The 16,479-nt window shown below is 44.2% G+C and overlaps 1 protein-coding gene across 7 annotated transcripts in view; it reads right to left on the bottom strand.

The window, feature by feature from the left end:
- ZMIZ1 (zinc finger MIZ-type containing 1) overlaps positions 1-16,479 on the bottom strand; it is a 407,596-nt gene that overhangs the window by 191,366 nt on the left and 199,751 nt on the right. The gene's annotated exons all lie outside the window — the stretch shown is intronic.

Here is a 16,479-nt window from a genome sequence, read left to right on the forward strand (position 1 = left end):
CCTGTGCAGGAGCCCGTACAGCGGCAAATGGCTCAGGACTATGGAGTTGTAGGCACTCCCTGTACAGCGGCGCCTCCCCTAACAACAAAGATCGTTGTTGCATGCTCCATCAGATGCCCTCTAAGATTCTTAAGACATTAGATTGGAGGTGCGTAAACCCAACTCTCCAGAAAAGCCTACAACATGCAATAACCCTGCTTTTCCGCTCACTTTTAAGTCAGTTTTATTGATATTATTTATGTACTGTAAACAGTTTTCTTATGTACAGCGCTCTGGAGTTAATGGTGCTTTCAAAATAAGGTACAGTAGGACCCATAAACTTCTATGTGTGCTGCATCATGGCTCCACGGAACTTGTTCAGGAGTCCTGTGCCACTATGAAAGGATTAGTGAGAATTTTGCACGTGTTTTACTTTCTACTGAATTTAAGCACCAAAATCTTTAGTATTCCAATTCATTTATTTACCAGAGAGATATCAAGGATGGATTCAAAGCATAGTTTTAGGGAACACAGATAATACAATCATCTTTAATATTATGGGGGACACACAAACACATTCTCAACAATCATAGTACATAATGATTTCATGAAAATACTGCAGGAAAGAGTAATGGTCTAAACTTCCAGAACTCCGAGGTCTCCCATCATTACATTCACAATCTGCAGCCATCTTACATGAGTAACTGTTTGCTAAATGCAGCTTAGTATAAAGGGCCCCAAATCAGCAGTTGACACCCCTGTGTAAGGGGCTCATAAAACTCAAGGGCCTGAAGCCCTGTGCAAGCCTGATGCACTGATGCACTGCATCCAGCATAGTCAGAAAGGTGCTGGAAGCCATTCATAGCAAACTGACAGATTTATGAACAGACTACTGCATTTAAGGCTTTTTCTGTAAAGGCAAAGACTCATTCAGTCTGCTCCATCTCCCTAAATACACGGTCTCTTGAAAACAGAAATGTGGGTGGCTGGAAGGGAAAATGTTCCTAAGCAGCTTTACATTCAGACACATTCAAACATAGTAACAAAAGGTTAAACAAGAAAACTTGCCAATGACTGACTGCAGCAGTCATGTGAAGTATATGGAACGTCACTGCTGCAACCAAGTAAACAAAGCTGGAGAACCTGCAGGACCTGAACCTGGAACCTAAACCTGGAACCTAAACCTGGAACCTAAACCTGGAACCCAACCTGCGGAAGCCAAACCTGGAACCCAACCTGCGGAAGCCAAACCTGGAACCCAACCTGCGGAAGCCAAACCTGGAACCCAACCTGCGGAAGCCAAACCTGGAACCCAACCTGCGGAAGCCAAACCTGGAACCCAACCTGCGGAAGCCAAACCTGGAACCCAACCTGCGGAAGCCAAACCTGGAACCCAACCTGCGGAAGCCAAACCTGGAACCCAACCTGCGGAAGCCAAACCTGGAACCCAACCTGCGGAAGCCAAACCTGGAACCCAACCTGCGGAAGCCAAACCTGGAACCCAACCTGCGGAAGCCAAACCTGGAACCCAACCTGCGGAAGCCAAACCTGGAACCCAACCTGCGGAAGCCAAACCTGGAACCCAACCTGCGGAAGCCAAACCTGGAACCCAACCTGCGGAAGCCAAACCTGGAACCCAACCTGCGGAAGCCAAACCTGGAACCCAACCTGCGGAAGCCAAACCTGGAACCCAACCTGCGGAAGCCAAACCTGGAACCCAACCTGCGGAAGCCAAACCTGGAACCCAACCTGCGGAAGCCAAACCTGGAACCCAACCTGCGGAAGCCAAACCTGGAACCCAACCTGCGGAAGCCAAACCTGGAACCCAACCTGCGGAAGCCAAACCTGGAACCCAACCTGCGGAAGCCAAACCTGGAACCCAACCTGCGGAAGCCAAACCTGGAACCCAACCTGCGGAAGCCAAACCTGGAACCCAACCTGCGGAAGCCAAACCTGGAACCCAACCTGCGGAAGCCAAACCTGGAACCCAACCTGCGGAAGCCAAACCTGGAACCCAACCTGCGGAAGCCAAACCTGGAACCCAACCTGCGGAAGCCAAACCTGGAACCCAACCTGCGGAAGCCAAACCTGGAACCCAACCTGCGGAAGCCAAACCTGGAACCCAACCTGCGGAAGCCAAACCTGGAACCCAACCTGCGGAAGCTAAACCTGGAACCCAACCTGCGGAAGCTAAACCTGGAACCCAACCTCTGGAAGATAAATCAGGAAACCAACCTGTGAACCCAAACCTGGAACCCAATCTGCAGGACCTGAACCTGGAACCCAACCTCTGGAAGATAAATCAGGAAACCAACCTGTGAACCCAAACCTGGAACCCAACCTGCGGGACCTGAACCTTGAACTCAGCCTCTGGAACCTAAACGCGGAACCCGACCCGCGGAACCTAAACGTGGAACCCGACCCGCGGAACCTAAAACGTGGAACCCGACCCGCGGAACCTAAAATGTGGAACCCGACCCGCGGAACCTAAACCTGGAACCCGACCCGCGGAACCTAAACCTGGAACCCGACCCGCGGAACCTAAACCTGGAACCCGACCCGCGGAACCTAAACCTGGAACCCGACCCGCGGAACCTAAACCTGGAACCCAACCCGCGGAACCTAAACCTGGAACCTAAACCTGTGGAATCTGAACTGAGAACCCAACCTGCGGCACCAGAACTGCAGGGACATGAACCTGTGCTACTTTTTTGTCTTATGCCCTTCCTTGCATTTGCGTCATTTTTAAAAATAACTTGGGTAATCACTTTAACTTTAAGTGCTCATTCACATGAGCATGAACTTATTTTGGTTTATATGCAGCGAATATATAGTTACATCCCAAAAAAGGCCTATTCCCTTTGCATTATGGGCCTTCTGTGTATTTTTCTGTGTATAAATATGCAGCGTATTTATGCATGTAATAAATATGCTGAAGGGCCCATTGTTTTGATGAGCAAATCCTCAGTGAATAAACAGCTTTATTGTGCATTCAGTGCACATCTGCGCTGGCCTATTCAGGTCTATGGCCTAGTTCGGTGCGTAATTTGCACTATTATAGGACATACTGTGTATCTTTTTACGTAACTGAAAATGAAGTAAAAAATATGCAGACGTGAATGAGCCCCAACACCCATCTCTGCCTGCAGGATAGCAGAAGTGGGACCAAATTGTTTGACTTTCACACAGTCTAGTATTTTGCCGTTCTCAACGAGTGACAATTGACATATAATAGCATATAAGTCAGTGCCGCTTCTGCTGTTTGCAGCGGCAGGTCGTGGATGATCCCTACTATGATCATTCTCGCCTATAGAAAGTGCATTTCTCTGTAGCACAACCCCATATTCACAAGTTTTATGTAGTGATAAAAGATCAAATCAGCCGTTCAGATGAACCACAATAAAAGGGTTTTCTTTCAACTGAAAAGTACAATTATTACAAAAAACACATTTTTGCTGTACAACAGTCTTCATAAACGAGGCATCCTAAGTAAATCAGTGACCTGATGCCTACAGAGAAGCTGGGCCATTTTGCTTTTCACTAACAAGGCAGTTAAATGGTTGGCAATGTTCTGATCACCTTAATCTACAAGATGGTTTTACTAAGGCAAGCCTTCTTTCTCAAAGCTTGTACAGAAATCAGATGTGACAACGCTCTGCCGTTGCTGGGCTCTGGACTTCCTCCAAACAGTGAGACATAGTCCATTAGCCCGGAACGGGCACCAACAGGATAAAGATTTGCCGAGTCTGCTATTTTCTGTATAGCTGGGAAACTGCACCCCCCCCCCCCCCCCCCCCTCGTCTGTGGTGCCAAATACTGACTGACAGAAGAGCTATATCACAGCAGGAGGTGCACACAAAATTCACCGCAGAAAAGGAAAAATTGTCGGCTTTAGGTTGTGCGTTTTAAATAGCAAGGCTTAGTGGAAGATCAGAACAAGTCTGCAGCCCCTCTTGGTAAGCGAGGTTGAGAGGAACATGATGAGCAACACCAACACCTACCAGAGGTCATAATGAGAACTCCTTATGACATACAAATAAATGCCTGGACACGCAGATACATAAGAGAAGGGCTACTGCAAAGCTATTGGTTTACCTGGCGTCTTGTAAAATCACAGGTAGCACCAAATTATGTCAACATTCATATTACACATCATTGTGTTTTCACTAATGGCCTATGCAATATTCAAAAGGAAAAGGATGCAGCAAATACACTGAAATGGCTGTTTACACATCATATCCTAAGAGACAAGCAGGAGAGTTAAAATATCACATCATGTTACTAACAGATCACTGCAAAACTTTGGCAGCGAGCTTCGTCTCACGCTATACTATGCTGCAGAGGATCACGAGAGATCTAATCAACTGCAAACTAACAAGTGTTTACTAGGAAATTTTTCCAGGTCAAAACTATTCAGATTATATGATGGAGCAAAACCCTATTGTTAATTCAGTAAAAAAACCCACTAAATTACATGAAAATCTTTAAAGGAGAAATTCAGTAAAAGCAATCTTCAGAAATGCCAGAAGTTAACATGGCTTATAACAAAGTTATTGAAGGGGGTATATGAATAATGTTACATAAAACACAGCACGTCAGATTTCTCAGTTGACACGCCTGTAAACACATGTATGAACACATTCTGATGTCAGAACCTAACATTGTACTGCAAGTACCAATCACTGACACGTAGTGCCCCCTCTTCATTAAAGGAGTTGTCAGAGATTTATTTTTTTTTCAAATTGGTGCTACACAAGCCCAAATATCATAAAAGATTCTATACTCTCCACTCCTGGGTCCTCATATGTCCAGTACAGCAGCTTCAGTCTCCCCTATGACATTGTGTTTACAGTTTGCAGTTTGGAGTCAGCCTATTGATAGGACGCCTCAGGCTTCTGCAGCCAACCACAGACATCAGCATTTGAGCACCGAGCTATGTGATTGGCTGCAGCCAATCCGGTAAACTGCCAATCCAGGCAGATTCCTGATGGCCCGGATGACCCAAGGTGTCAGTGGGTCAGCCATCCTGGCCTATATGTGTAACTTGATTTAAAGATAAGCTTCTACTACTGCTGCATATTTATGCTTGATATAGGTAGACAGTAGTATCTATTGTGGCCATAACTGTACATCCTGTCATGACCCATACTGCAAATGATCAGCTCTTCCGATCCCATTACACTCCAGAGTTACACTCTGAGTCGCCTTCTTCCTAAGCCTGCCACTCACAATATTGCCTGGGTAGCTCAGTTGTGTCTATGACTGGATGCTGCTAGCTTCATATTTGGGCAAGTGCCTGGTTGAAGGCCATGACCATGTATTGGACTGTTGGGCTGATTAGTAACCAGCAGTCCACTAATCAGCTCAAGAATCTACTTATCAGTCCAACAGTACTGAATAATGGACTGCTGAGCTGATTGATATGGGGCTGCATGGGCTAAGATGACCAATGGAAGCAATTATGGGCTGGACAGCCTGATTCCCATCCTCTACATAAGTCACCAACCCAGGTCATATCACCCCTACAAAGGCCATATCAGCCCCGTAAAGCTCATAACGGCAATCAGAGACAAACTGGGCTGCGGAGAACATGTCCCCAGGCCAGTTCCCAGAGACATTTTAGGGTTACTAGGTATTCCTCCTTCCTCAATGTCAATTGTATCCATACTAGGGATGAGCGAGCGTACTCGGAAAAGCACTACTCGCTCGAGTAATTTGCTTTATTCGAGTATCGCTGTGCTCGTCCCTGAAGATTCGGGTGCTGGCACGGAACTGCAGGGGAGAGCGGGGAGGAACGGAGGGGAGATCTTTCTCTCCCGCCCGCTCTCCCCTGCTCCCCGCTGCGACTCACCTGTCAGCCGCAGCGGCACCCGAATCTTCAGGGACGAGCACAGCGATACTCGGAGGGACAAACCAGCAGGTACTCGAAAAAGGCAATGCTCTCTCGACTATATCGCCTTTCCGAGTATGCTCGCTCATCTCTATTTTTAATGCTTTGAATCCGACGCCTACAAGTACCTCTTCCTTATAATCCTCACCCTGGATGTTCTATGCAGGCTAGTGAGGCTTGAGCAGAAAAAGTTTAAGAAGTCTGATCTACTGGATTTAGCATAAGGCCTCATGCCCACGGCCGTGACGAACTCCACCAGCGGAATATCGCAGTGGAGTCCGTCACAGCAACTCCCAAGGACCCCATACTCACCTCTTGGATCCGCCGCTTGAATTCTGTCTGCTGGGCTGGCGCGCATGCATAGTACAGCGCATATCGCGCCGGCAGTAGTCGATGGGGCGGTGGGCGGAGACGCGTAATCCCGCGATACTACAATGGAAGTCGGACGTGCGTTTTTCCACGGCAAATAGAGCATGCCGTGGTTTCTTTCGCGGTGGAATTCCGCAGGGTGAACATTCAGCTATTAGGTTCAATAGAACCTAATAGCTGCGGGACAACACCTCAGATTTCACCATGTTCAATGTGGGTTACACTCCACATCACTAAAATTTTTGCAGCAGTTAATGTGTGTATTATAATTAATGTTGAAAACTCAGGTATGCTTTAATATTCTTTAATACAAGTTTTCTAAAATGAACCCTGTTCTCCTCACTCTCGTTTGCTACTGTTGGTTACACCCGGTTTCATTTCCATAAGTTTTGGTTTTCAGGAGTCTTCCCAATTTTTCTGTTGCTCTCCTGTTTGCAATACACTTTCAGGAATGGGCATGTAGGAAGCCTGGCATTCTGTCAGTAGTTCACTGTCCGGACTTCCTTTTTTAAGTCAATTATATTACAGAAACAATGAGATCAACACAAGCTAGTAATGAGCATAATGTTGTCTGAAAAGTTAGTGTCCCTTTAAACATCAACACAGAATTCTGTGGCTTGCATCAGTGCACCTGTTTTATATGGTCACAGAACTCCTTATAAAATTACAGAAGAGGGATATATTTTTCCATAAGTTATAATGTTTCTTAATGGTTTTTAAAATCTTCACCCATGGATTCCCATCTTACAATATCTGTATCCTCCCGTACCCTTTATCTTCGCTACGGAGGCCTTTCTTGTGACAATAAACTGGGGCTTTGGGAGTAGGTAGTTTTATTGCTCCAGTAAATTATACTTGTAAGGGTGGCTTTATACAGGACAACCATCAACCATCAGGGATAAATGCCCTGTGCAAAGAGCACCTGAGAGGGTATTGAGCGAGAAATCACTCAGTAGTCACTGACACAAAACTACTAGTAAGAGAGTTCTTGCTCTCTGTAAACAGGCAGTTGCTCATCTTTGAACTACTGCCTGTTCACAGTGAATGGAGGTAGGTGGCCAAAAGACTACTCTGCTGCACTCCACCTCCATTCACTGAATGGCTATTGCCCATGTGAAAGCACAGGAACGATTAGACACTGGGGTGACTGTTGGGCACTTCAGTGCCTGTCAGTCCCACTGTGTAAAGCTACCCCAAGACTAGGTTTATAAAACGCTTGATATGAACATTCCGCACCCGCTTTTGAAGTGACCACAGATTTCATTAGTCAAATCTATGTCAAAGGAGTGTCAATAGTTGACACTCTGATTACTCAATTGTACTGAAAAGGTCAGTGGACCGCACTCTCCAGTATAGCTATATAGGGAAAATAAATATTGCGCAGTATGTGCTTTTCATTCTTTAATAGTCAGTGGCAAATGTATATAATTTTATAGACCTACAGTCACATATACGTCTAACAGATTATGTTACCATGCAGCGCTGCGCGGGGTCCCGCGGTCAGCGCGCACCGCTCCGGCGTCCTGGAGCTGTGACGTCAGGGCTCTCCCGGCGACGTGGGGCTGCCGGTGTGCGACGGCGTGGGCGGGTCCGCCCGTAGGGCGCCGCCCGCACCCCTTCCTCTCTCTTGTATTGTGAGTGGGGGAATTGGCTCCTCCCACACTCCGCCAATGGGCGGCGTTTCGCAGTTATAAGGATGGCAGTGACCTGAGCTCATTGCCAGTTATTGGTTCTGTCAGCTCCTAGTTAGTTCTGTCTGCAGTTCCCTCCAGTCAGTCTGCTCGTCAGCCTTCTTTCCCTAGCTCTGTCTAGTGCTCAGCATTTTCCTGTTTGGTAATTCCACCTGCCTTCCTTGTCGGCACTCTGTCCCGCAGTAGTTAGTTCCATCTAGGTAGTCGCTAGGTCCCTAGCCAGAGTAGGGTCGCCGCCCAGTTGTCCGCCTGGGGTTAGCCAGGTCGAGGCAAGTAGGCAGGGACAGTGGGGTGCGGTAAGTTCAGGGCACCCCATCTGGCGCTCGGGGGTCAGAGTGCCGTAACAGATTATTTCACGGGGGGTGAACCTAAAATAGGATACTGAATTTTAGCTGAAAGTTGTACATTTGCTTTAAGAGTCCGTCTTTGGAGAACCTGAATGGTGAGTAGTATGGCATAATTAGGAGTTTTGCTTCTACATAATAGTATAGTATTTGCTTATTGAATATTTCTGATCCATAATTAAAATGCAATACGTAAAATCCCTGCCTGACTATTAAACGCTCAGCTGCTATAAAAGCAATTATCAAAAATTAAGAAAAAAGTTTCATTTGTTCAATTTTCTATACTGCCATGTAAGACTATGACAAGTTCATGCAATACAGAAACCTCTGGTATTCTATAAAACTATTGTTAATGGATTGGGAAATTCGGCTTGCTGCTATGGCTCTCTCAATAATTGCCAATCTCTGTGTATACACAATAACTAGGCAGTGGGAAATTATTTCAGGTGACGGTATTAGAAATTCAGAGGAAGAAAAAAAAAAAGTCTCCTGCAAACGTTAAATACTTAGCAGGAGATGACAAATCAAATGGGAATTACTGCGGTAAAAACATAATTAAAAACTTGATTGAAGTTAAACAGAATTTGCATAACACTGCAAATTAACTTTTAACGCAAAGCATTCAGCAAGAATGAAATAAAGAGGCATTTCATTAGGAAGCTATATTTAAACAATATAGAACAAAATAGAGACGTTTAATGGGAGACAGAGGTTTTAATATCAACAAACGCCGGAGACAGGCGGAGGCCTGCACAGTATCTGCTGCTTTGCTGGGATAAGTCGTGACCCCTCTCATTAGTTTTTCTTTTAACAACAAAATAAACAAAAATTATGTACCAAATACATATATATTTTAAGACGCTTCACACCGGCGTAAGCGTATTTACACATACACTGAAATGCGATCCCAAGGTATCAATGGTTTCCCAAGGCAGCCGGAAACCTGTCAAAGGCCAGTGTGTCTGCCATGTAACTCAGGCTGTTAGACCCCTCCCCCACATCCCATGGTACAGTCTTATAGGCTGCTGTCATAGGATTAGTAGAATGTACTACATAAGTAATGCAGTGTACTATCCTAGTGAATGAAAAAAAAAAAAAAAATCGCAGAGTCAAGGCTTCTTGAAAAATAGACTAAAAAAAAACATTAAAAAGTTCAATAATTTAATTTTTTTTTTTAAATCCAGTTTACAAAAAGTAAATATCCCCTTTCCATGAAAAACCCTTTTAAATGGATAAAAGCATCTAATAGGCATTACCACATTTGTAACAAAAAATATTTTGTTATTTATCTCACACAGTGAACACTGTAGAAATTATTTTAAAAAGTGATGCCAGAGTAATTTTTATTTTGTTTGCCTTCCAAAAAAATGTAATAAAAAGCAAATCCAGAAGTCACCCCAAAATAGCACCAATAAAATAGATCTCTTTTCTCGCAAAAAAAACAGGAACTCACAGAGTTCCATCGCTGGAAAAATAAAAATGTTCTGGAAGTAAAGGCCCTTTTACACGGGCTGACAGTCTTTCAAACGACTGCATGAGCACTGATGCCACCACTGAAGTAGTCGGTGCTACTGCAGAGCATTTAAACTGAAAGTCCTGTTGGCAGCTTGCTGGCTTCTCGCTCAGCGCTTCACCTCCTATGGGAAGCGTTGAGCGGGGAGCATTTACACAGAACGACAAGTCAGTGAACTAACAAAGTTTAAGTTAACTGAAAAGTCAGCTTTACAAACCCCAAACAAGTGAGCAATTTTTTCGCATTCACACTGAACAAGTATCGCTCAAGTTTGTTTGAACAAATTATGAGCGATAAGCGTTATGTGTAAATGGGTATTTAGACTGCAGCAAAGCAAGTCCAATTGTTTTTCTTAAAAAAAAATTTTATTGTGCAAAAGTAGTAAAAAATATTATGCCGATTAGATAAGAAAGTTATCAGGTTATCGAATGGTGAACGCAGTAAAAACAAAGCCTAAAAACAATGGTGAAATTTTGGAATGTTCCCTTCATCTCCTGCCACAAAAAAAGTCATAAAAGTTATGGAGCATATTATGAATAGCCCAGAGTGGGGCCATTAGAATATACAACTCATCCCTCATTCCCACCCCCCACCAATCAAAAAAAGAAAAAAAAACAAGCCCTTATAAGGCTATGCCAACTAGTATTGGCTACTGCAATGATGAAAATTGCTTGGTCCTTAAGGCACAAAAGGAGTCTGTCATTAAGGGGTTAAAGATTATGCCGGTGAGAAAGATAAATCTGTTTAATGTGCAGCCAGTACTGAAAAAAGAGTGACTGCAGCTAAGGGGGGGTGGTGTTAATTGATGACACAAGGATAGGTCACCAGTATTAACCTCCTGGAAAAACCACTTCAAGACCCTAACATTTGTACCACAATTGCTCTCTTCCATTTGACATAGATTCTAAAATTCGTAGTGTACCGTACTTGTGTTATAATGCATCATGCACATAGCCGCAGTGTCTTACCACCGTATACCTACCTTTACATATAAATTGGGTGTTGTATTACAGAGACATGTTCTCTGGAAGCCGGGTGGAGGGTAGCAGTACAATCCAGTGGCATACAAAGGCACCATAGAGCAGCAGAGTGCTTACAGCTTGTTCCTGGGAGTGCCAATGCAACGTTCATGGTTGTCAAGGCAAAACTGCTTGTCCATTGGGCAGCTGTGCCTCGTACTCAAGCGATAAACTGGAACGCCAAAGACCCCTGGCTGGGTGACTGGAGGGACCCGCACCGATCACACCTTGAGGGATGTTATATGATGGAAAACCCCTCCTTAGTAGTATGAATAAGTAAGCGTAATTGCAAACAGATTACAGATTGTTCTCTGGATACAAATCATTTCCACAGATGATAAATCCCCCATACAATACAAGCAGAGAAGATTCAGTCAGGAAAGTTCATACATCTCCATTGGATAGTACCCAGTAAGTGTAAAGAGACACATTCTGAAGGTGGTTATCAGGCGTTCAGCCAATAGAGACGAGAAATTAAAACAAATAGAAAATTTCTATTAAATATTGACCAAATAACACCAGTCATATTATACATGTGGGGCGGTTTAAAAGAAAAACACAGATGTGGATGAATAGAAATTGATGAATTCCCATTTACATTATTTTCCCCAGATTCTTTGTGCCAGTTTTTATTACAATGTGTAAGAAGATGTAACTAAACTACTGCTGGTCTGCAATCACCAGGTGCATTTCATGCAAATTTGCATTTAGGCTTCTGCACATGGCCATATTCAAAATCTGTGTGGCAACATCCCCAATACAGTATAGCCGGTAGTGAACTGTCTGCCCTCGACTTAACATGTAGGCAGGCAGAGAGTTTTTTCTCATGGAATCTGGGAAGGAAAACAAAGTCCTGCATGCTACATTACAAAAAGTCTTCACCATTAGAACTGTTGGCTTCAAAGGAGAATATGGCCCCACTGCACCGGCCCCCAATTATTTATAGCACTAACACAAGGGACATATACAGAAATGTACATTCACACAGTATTTAGAAAGTGTCTTCATCATCAGGCCTCGTCTTCATCATTAAGCTTCCGGAGACCCTCCTTAATGCTGAGGGGATAATCAGCTTTTGTCAATCAATATGTTAAGCTCACTTTACAAGCACTCCTATGTTTGTGTGGAAATCACCCATTAGCCCCCCAAGTGGTGCTTCACTGTTACATTGGTTTTTTAAGTGGCATTGTGCAGTCTACAGCTGAAACAACTACCTGAAATACAGCAGGACTGGAAAGTAGAGATTAGGGCTGCCGCCTGTGCTGCCAAGTCTGACGTATACATTACGCACAGCTCAAAAAGCATTTCCCTGTGTAAAGAAACAAACATGTAGGTACAGGAGATCTTAAACTAATAGAATGGATTACCCTGGGAATGGTGGGGGGACAACCAATTTATCTGTCTTTATAGCTCTGATAGGAGCTTTTCTTCAAGACTCCAAGTGGCCTGAATGAAATCTCTCTCTGCTGGTGCAGTAATAGAGGATTGAGGGATCACCATTCAGGACTATGGGAAAGCTGGGTGACAAAGCTTGTAGTAGCGTGCTTTTCTACTTCACGGTCTCAAAGTAACTTTCAAACTGGTTTTAAACCATTGATGTAAAAGGACACAGATTGTCTCTATATTTGATGCTAATGTAATAAAACGCTTACTGTATGGACAAATGTGACTGCAGAAGTAGAAGAGAAACCCAAGATAGTAATTGCAAACATGTATTATAAAAATATTAAATTGTACAATATTCATATGGTACAAGTCACTCTGTAGCACTGGGAAAAGACAGCGTGAATAAAAAGATCATGGATGAAATGTGGAGGGCACTGCACCACCTCCCCTATAAAAACAACACAGTCATTCCCTAAAGGAGACAGATGTTAGAAGTTAGGACCACCTGGCATTAAAAGCTTCACAAACTGAAAAAGGTATTAGTTTACAAAAACTATTACCCACTCAGTAGGCCCCTTATGTAGGGAAAAGTTCTCAAGGCAGCTCCATCCTGTGTCATATGGACGTAAAAGTCTGAAACAGGTGTCTGCAAAGGGTCACCCCAGCACACAAAGAAAAGTCCCTCTGCTGTAGAGATTTCCAGGGGCCTAAGCGGCATATTTATAATAAATTAATGGATTTCTAAAACGCAATTTAATAAAGGATTCTAGACATTGCTGAGGATAATTGACATGAGCTTGAGCTGATGCACTCACAGACCCCTCTTAGAAATGCAGACCGTTTCCACAGAGCCAGAACTGAACTTTTCTCTTTCCGCTCCCTCTTCTAGTCGCCAAAACTAATTTCAGAAAGGGAAGGAGGATAAACTTTATAGCTTTTGTTTTTGGGTGGAAAAAAAGAAATAAGTGAATTGGGCCTCAGGTGAACTAGCGATATTCTGCCGCCGGGGAGCAGAGGGAGAACTGTCAGTTCTCTGTGATGAGCCTATCTGAGAGATAGGCTCACCGCGGAGAATCATAGCAAATCGTTATGATTCTCCGCTTGTGGACGTCAAGGCTGCGCTTTCCATAGTAAGTCTATGGAAAGTGTTCACTGTTACCCACGGCCGGATTATCGCTGTGGGTAACGCAATGAACTATCGCCCATGGACAGGCAGCCTTACATTAAAAAAAAATAAATAAATAAAAATCTAAAAACAGGGATGAAAATTGATCAAAACAATTTAGGGGATGCAGTACAGATTTTAACTAGCGGGTACCACTCAAACTGAGTGATACTGCTTAGCCTGTCATCTCCAAACCTCAGGTGCTAGCACAAAACATAGAAACGTGAGGAATAAAGTTAGTAAATTGCTCTTTTTATGAGGGAACTGCAGAGGCACTGAAGTCACTTATGGCGACTGTGGCTAAAACCTAAGAGCTGTTATGGGAGTGCTCAAAAATGGGCATGTGAAAAATCTGTTGCAGTGTACATGTTATGATGGGAAGGGTGGCCGTTATTTCAGAATTTTGGACCATATTTTATATTATAGATCAAATGTTCTGGTATCTACAGCAAAGAGACTACGAGCTTCCATAAAGAACTAGTTATGTGCTCAAACGTTTCAGCAGTTATACACCCAGTAAAGGCATTACTTTAGGTGTAACGCATGCAGATACTGAATGATAAAATGACTCCACAAGCCTCGCAGTTCTCCGAATAGAAGATAAATGGCAGAATACTTGTAGCAGTTCACTGCTCAGAAATCGTTCGCTGCTAACTGAGCCAACCCGTTTTATCTGCTCTGCCAGCTCTCCTTGGAAAAAAACTCTTGTCGAGAGAAAGCAATCTGTGTGTCTGAGCGTTGGATAACCCCGTGAGTCACAGCTCTGGTATTTTTAGCTGAGCACACAAAACTCTCCTTGTGTGACTGTGAATTACTACATATACATGCATCTATACACATACTGAGGCCGCAAGTCCCAGATTATATTAGAGAGCAGTCAGTTGGAGACAAACGCATAGATACAAATTACTAATTGTAACAAAATCTAGTTTTACCTAGGCAAGTGTGCAACTTTACAAGATGCCAGAATTGCAGCACTTGCCTGTAACTCCCTCTCCATATATCTCCGCAGCTCTGTACTAGTAGTAGGTAGGGCCCCAGCTTTCAAACATTTATTGCTTAACCTGCAACCCTAAAGGGAATCTGTCACCTACCTTTAGTCCTATAAACTACACTTGGGCTGAAAGCAGATGACCCACTGAGTCCGAGGCTGTAAGTGTTCTACTTACCTCAACTGTAGTTTCCCCGGTGTCAGCAATGGAAGCTGCCACTCAATGCATTGAGCTGCTAAATAGTTTGCCCATTCTAATTTCTTTAATGGGAGGACTACTTAGCAGTGCTGCTTAATGCACTGACACCGGGGAAACAACGGGGGTGGTAAGTATAACCCTTACATCTCCGGACTCAGCGGGTCACCTATTTTCAGCCAATAAGCTTAGTTCAGAGGACTAAAAGTAGGCGACAGTCTCTTTAAGGGAATGTATTAAGTTAGCCTGCAGTCCTAGATAAAACCACAGATCATACACTCTAATATCATGACACTGAGGACAAACAGACAGAGTGAATGGATAAAGGGGAAACAATTGGGGTTGAACAGTGGGAGGGAAAGGGAGAGGGAGGGAAAGGGAGAGGGAGAGACACGGAGTGCTCATTTGCTAGAGAGACATCAAAGACTCGGCAATGCCTCTGGGACAGGAAGAGACAGGGAGGTGTTTTTAAATGGAAACATTTTTTCATCCTCAAGGCTTTATCCAAACACAGGAGATTCAAAGTTAACCCTATACTGGAGAAAGCACAGAAATCGCCCAGATTCAGAGTATTTCAGGACCACAGAGGGAACAAAACACCTCAAGTTGATGAGACCCACCAAGAGGATCCACTGATACTTTACAATAAAGTGCGGGGATGGTGTCAGAAACAAACCTAAAACTGGCTGTTCCTATGTAAACACTGGCACCCCGCAGGAATGACATGCTGCCGATAGAAAAGGCATGAAGTGCAAACCATCAGATCTGTGGTTCTTTAGCTGCTTGCGGAAACGTTAACCCGTGGGCCATTGTTTATGGCTGCATCCAGGCCCAGCTGGAATCGTTATACCACTGGTGGTCTGGCTTTATTTCCTGTAGTCTTAATAAATAACAGAACAAAACAAGACTTTCATGGTTTCCAGAGTCCTGGTGTCTCGTTAACAGCCTGCGCTCCTGGCAAAGGGTTCCTTCTAGAAGGCAACAGGGCATTTTGAAGCCTTGGAAAGGTCAAATGCACCTCATGGAGCTTTCTTTAACATTGTCCTATGATCCGATTGTAGCATTAGTTAAACTACATGGATGTTTTGCTGTTCTTTTACACTTAAAGGTAACTTGTCATCGTTATCACCACGATAAACCTTTAACTGAGCTGCTAATGATATTTCTTTATCACTATTTGGTTTTGCTGTCCGTGTCCTGGTACCTTTACAATCTGCTCTTGAAGTTTTCTTGTGCTGTATTCTAATGAGCTGAAGGATGTTATATTATTTTCCCTCAGTGCTGCGCCAGGCCGCTACTGTGGCATTAGAGATGAGCGAGCGTACTCGTCAAGGCAAACTACTTGAGCGAGTAGTGCCTTATGCGAGTACCTGCCCGCTCATCTTAAAAGATTCGGGTGCCAGCGGGGAAGAGCGGTGAATTGCGGGAGTGAGCAGGGGGGAGTGAAAGAGAGATCTCCCCCCGTTCCTCCCCGCCGGCACCCGAATCTTTTGAGACGAGCAGGCAGGTACTCGCATAAGGCACTACTCGCTCGAGTAGTTTGCCTTAGCGAGTACGCTCGCTCATCTCTAATTGGCATGCATAACAATTTCTCCTCTTCGCAGGCGCCAAAGCAAACCCTTGCCGCACCTCAGCTCTCCTTTACTAGCCATAACTTCAGCGGTGTACTGCGAATGCATGAAGATAGTTACTACCACTGTGTCCGAGGTCCAATGACTGTGGGAGAAGCACTCCTCAAGGCACAGGTGCAGTACGCCAATGAGGTCTCAGCAAGTAAGGGAGAACAGAACTGCGCAGGTGCAGGATAACAACCAAGAAAAGAAATCAGTATACATGACAATCAAGAACACGGGCCACCCATCGCGGCGCTTGGCAAAAAATCTGTCCCTTCAACTCATTTTAGTACAAAGCGTGTAAACTTCAAATGCAGATCGTA

This window comes from Eleutherodactylus coqui, chromosome 4, assembly GCF_035609145.1.
Source record: "Eleutherodactylus coqui strain aEleCoq1 chromosome 4, aEleCoq1.hap1, whole genome shotgun sequence".
Taxonomy (NCBI): Eukaryota; Metazoa; Chordata; class Amphibia; order Anura; family Eleutherodactylidae; genus Eleutherodactylus; species Eleutherodactylus coqui.